The following is a 4,408-nucleotide window of genomic DNA, read 5'->3' as shown; positions in this document are numbered from 1 at the left end:
GGGGAGAGGGGAGAGCCACAAGGAGAGGGCATCCTGCGAACACAGAGGAAGAGGAAATGGGATAAAAAGAAAAATGGAAATAACACTAAAGTGGACAAACTGATCAAACGTATAAACACAAACACACACACACACATGCTAGTATATATATGTATGTATATATGTACATATATATATATATATATATATATATATATATATATATATATATATATATATATGTATGTATTATAGATTAGACAGACACACACACAGACACACACACATATATATATCTATATATATCTATATCTATATCTATATCTATATCTATATTTATATCTATCTATATATCTATCTATACATATATATATATATTATATATATATAATTATATATATATATATAATATATATATATAACGAAGGGAGGGGGGAATCAAGAGGCAGGAACGAAAGAGTAGACACACAAGGACCGAGTGACAAAGTGACACCCGAGACCAACAGGGATCCAAAATAGCCTTCATCTTACGGTGAACAAAAGACCTAGGGACGCCCGTGAAGTAGCAAGGTGAAAAGGATAGCAATCTAAACACACACACGACAAGCACACACACACAACACAACAAACAAAACACAACAACAACTGTGTACTGTCCGTGATTTCGTCCGGTTATTAAAGAGAATTGGGGCATCATCGTGAAAATGAATAATGATAATTCATTACGAGTCATATAATAAGAATATAATAATATAATATAGAAAGAGAAAAATAAGAATAAAAGATATAATAGAATAAGAAATAAGAAAAACACAAAACACCAGAGTGAAATAGATAGAAGATATAGACAAAGAGATGAAAAGATAAAAAAAGCATTATATAAAAAATGCAGTAATAAAAAAAGTGATAGGATAAAAATAAAGAAAGAAGATAATAAATGGAATAGAATTAAAAATATAGCGAATAGAAGATATAAAGAGAGATAAAGATAAAAACAAGAAGTATTATGTTATTGTGGTAATACTCATAAAATACGATAAATCAAGGACTCAAAATATAGAATATGATAATATTTCATGTGATAATATATAATATATCGACTAATATAGATATATATAATATATAAATTAATATAATTATAATATATATACTAAATATAAATATATAACATAAACTATATATATATATTATATTAGTATATATATATATATGAATAATATATATGTTATATATACATATGATAATATAATGCATAATATATATAATATATATATATGTATATATATATATATATATATATATTATAATATATATATATAATATATATAAATATATGTGTATATATATACATTATATATATATGTATATATATAAAATATATATGTATATATATATACATTATATATATTATACATATACATATATATGTATATACATATATAGATAGATAGATAGATATAGATATATAGATTATATTATATATTATGTATTATATATTATATATATGTATTTATATCTATCTATCTATCTATATATCTATATATCTATCTATATATATATACATCAATATATCAATATATATATATATATATATATATATATATATATATTAATATATATATATAGATATATATATATATATATATATATATATATATATATATATATATATATATATATATATATATAATATACACTGAACTTCTGAGAGCATCTATCGAGTTAGCCCTCAGGGTCAGGGAAGACCCGTTCATGATCCTTCACTTCTACTGCCTATGATGAACAGAGCGGAAAGCGAGGATGGGAACTCGCTTTTGTAAAATTATGTACGCAAACACGCGCGTACACGCACGTACACACACACACACACACACAATATTAACCTAAATCGAAGAAAAAACAATGAGGACTAAAAAAAGGTAAAAATCTGTACCTTAAATTCATTCCTTAATTCCTTCGATCGGGCAGCGAAGAAATGTGCCTTTTCTCTCTCCTCTATTTATCACATTGTCATCAATCTCCTTCATTCCACCCCCTTTCCTTCCCCTCATTCCCTCGCCCTGCTCCTCCCACACTCTCGACTCTTTCCCTTAGTTCTCTTCTTTGTCTCTTTCTCTGTCTTCTTTTCATTTTCTTCCTCCTCCTTCTCCTCTACTCCTATTCTTCCTCTTCCTAATACTAGTAATATTACTGCTCCTCCTCCTTCCCCATCAATCAGCCTTGTCTTTCACCTCTCTTCCTCCTCCTCCTCCTTCTCTTCCATTTTTCTTTCGACTCCCCTACCTCTCCTCCTTCTCCATCATTATTTCGTCTTCCCCTACCTCTCTTCCTCTTCCTCTTCCCCCTCCTCCTCCTCCTCCTCCTCCTCCTCCTCCTCCTCCTCCTCTTCCTCTAGCTCCTATACACCACCAATTTTCATAGGAAGATACATGAGGTCCTGGTATCCAGCGTGATTAATGCTCATGCAACCCTCTTAGTTCATTTAACATTCATTTTGTTGCCGGAAAAAAAACATCAACCTCTGCCACTAAGCTATGGACTTCGAGTTGGTTTTATCAAAAGGTCTCTCGTTTCGATAGCTGTCCCGACTGCACGACTTTACTACCTCCAGCCCGACGAAAGCCATATTCCTGAATGCATACCGTATCGACTCCTATGATAATGTATAAAGCGACCCAAGCAGAGAATCTCTATTCCCGTTCCGAAAAAGAAGAAGAAGAAGAAGAAGAAGAAGAAGAAGAAGAAGGAAAAAGGCCATTCCTTAGAAGAAAGAAAGAAAGAAAAAAGCCAATCCTTGGAAGAAAGAAAGAAAAAAAGAGAAAGTAAGAGAGCAAATTACAAACATTAAATTGTAGACACGAGGTAGAAAGCGGCTCGTAGACACCGCTCGCATATAACAGGGATTGTGTAGGCAGAGGAACTTGGCGTAGGAAGGAGCGTAAAGGGAATGGACTTGAAGAAGTGTCTGTAGGGATGTGACTCTGGTGTGGAAGGGAGGGAGAGAAAGGGAAAGATGGATGGATGGATGGATGGATGGATGGATGGATGGAGGAGAGAAAGAGAGAGAGAGAGAGAGAGAGAGAGAGAGAGAGAGAGAGAGAGAGAGAGAGAGAGAGAGAGAGAGAGAGAGAGAGAGAGAGAGAGAGAGAGAGAGAGAGAGAGAAAGAGAGAGAGAGAGAGAGAGAGAGAGAGAGGGAAGGAGGGAGTGAAGGAGGGAGGGAGGGAGTGAAGGGGGGAGGGAGGGATGGAGTGAAGGAGGAAGGGAGAGAGTGAAGGAGGAAGGGAGAGAGGGAAGGAGGGAGGCAGGTAGGGAGAGGAAGGGGAAAAGGGGGAGGGGAAAACAGAGAAAGAGAGTGAGAGCGAAAACATGCGCATATTACGAAGACGGAAAGGTAGGAAAGAACTTAAAGAAGAAAAAAGATGACGAAGATGAAGAAGGAGGAAAGAAACGAAAAAAATGAGGAAGAAAAAATAAAATAAATGAAGAAGAAGAAGAAGAAAAAAAAACACGAGGAATAAGAAAGGCAATAGACACGAGAAAGAAGAAGAAAAAAACGAGGAAAAAATACAAAAGAAAAAAATATATGAACGAAGAAAGAAAGAAAAAAAGAGAAAAAAAAACGGAAAAAACGAAAAAAAAAAAGCTAAGAGAAACCACACGGCACCCCCGCGCGCAGACGCCAAGAGACCTATCTATCTCCTTTCCCGTTACTACCAACTTATGAAAGGTCTTGTGTGTGTCCACGGGCGAGTAGGTCATTTGAAAGTCACTTGAGTGGAAGCTCCTATGGCGACTGAAGAGGTGAGCTAAGGCCAATTACCTCGGGGAGAAATTACTGAGGGGGGGAAGGGAGAAGGGAGGAAAGCGGAGGATGGAGAAGGAGGGAGTAGGGGAGGGGAGGAGAAGGGAGGATGGAGGAGGAGGGAGTAGGGGAGGGGAGGAGAAGGGAGGAGAGCGGAGGATGGGGTACGGAAGGGGAGGAAAGGGTGGAAGGGGTAGGGGAAGGGAGCGTGGGGATGGGGGGGGTATAGGAAGAAGGAGAGAACTGGGGTGGGAAGAAAGAAAGTCGAGGAGAGGAAGGGGAGGCGAGGACAGGACGGGCAACAGATAAAAGAGAGAGGAAAGAGCAAGAGAAATATCGGGGAAAATGAGGAAGAGAAAGGGGGGGGGAGTGTTGGAGGGGGGGGGGGTTGAAAAAGGAGACAGAGGGCAGAACAGGAATAAATGAGGAGAAAACCAGAGGGGAGACAGGGGACCGAAGAGAGAGAGGGGAATGAAAAAATAAAAACACAGCGGATGGGATAAGCCACAGAAAGAAGGCATGAAGGAGGCTGGGGATGAGAGAATAAAAAAAAAAGAAGAGAGAAGAGGGGATAGGCGAAGAAGGGGGAGAGGGAGGAGCAGAAGGAGATGAAGAGGGGCTGAGGC

This window comes from Penaeus monodon, chromosome 3 (assembly GCF_015228065.2).
Source record: "Penaeus monodon isolate SGIC_2016 chromosome 3, NSTDA_Pmon_1, whole genome shotgun sequence".
Classification (NCBI taxonomy): Eukaryota; Metazoa; Arthropoda; class Malacostraca; order Decapoda; family Penaeidae; genus Penaeus; species Penaeus monodon.
This window is presented reverse-complemented; position numbering follows the sequence as displayed.